The following is a 701-nucleotide window of genomic DNA, read 5'->3' as shown; positions in this document are numbered from 1 at the left end:
TAATAACAAAATTAAAGAAACACATTGATAATAAAACAATAATAGTAGGGGACTTTAAACACTGTACTCACAGCAAAGGGCCCATCATCTAAGTAGGAGATCAATAAGGAAACAAGTACCTTGAATGATACACTGGATGAGATGGACTTCAGAGATATACTCAGAGCATTTCATCCTTTTTTTTTTTTTTTTTTTTTTTCAAAAAATATGGAACGCTTCACGAATTTGCGTGTCATCCTTGCGCAGGGGCCATGCTAATCTTCTCTGTATCGTTCCAGTTTTAGTATATGTGCTGCCGAAGCGAGCACGAGCATTTTATCCTTAAACAACAGAATACACATTCTTCTCTAGGGCACATGGAACATTGTCCAGAATAGATCACATACTGGATCACAAATCAGCTCTTAACGAATACTAAAAGATTCAGATTATCCCCTGCATATTCTCAGACCACAATGTTTTAAAACTTGAAATTAATCACAAGAGAAAATTTGGAAGGAATAGAAATACATGGAGATTAAACAGCATCCTCCCAAAGAATGAATGGATCAACCAAGAAATTAAAGAAGAATAAAAATATTCATGGAAACAAATGAAGATAAAAACACAACAGTTCAAGAGAGAGTCAATTATCATATGGTTTCACTTATTTGTGGAGCATAAAAAATAGCATGGAGGACATGGGGAGTTAGAGAGGAGAA

The 701-nt window shown here is 34.8% G+C and overlaps 1 non-coding gene across 1 annotated transcript; it reads right to left on the bottom strand.

Moving 5' to 3' along the window:
- Positions 1 to 201: 201 nt before the first annotated feature.
- On the bottom strand, positions 202 to 308 carry LOC131830904 (U6 spliceosomal RNA). The gene has a single exon (XR_009353437.1). It is a non-coding gene; the product is annotated as a U6 spliceosomal RNA (small nuclear RNA).
- Between the last annotated feature and the right edge of the window lie 393 nt (positions 309 to 701).

The sequence above is a fragment of the Mustela lutreola genome, chromosome 4 (genome assembly GCF_030435805.1).
Source record: "Mustela lutreola isolate mMusLut2 chromosome 4, mMusLut2.pri, whole genome shotgun sequence".
Taxonomy (NCBI): domain Eukaryota; kingdom Metazoa; phylum Chordata; class Mammalia; order Carnivora; family Mustelidae; genus Mustela; species Mustela lutreola.
This window is presented reverse-complemented; position numbering and strand designations above follow the sequence as displayed.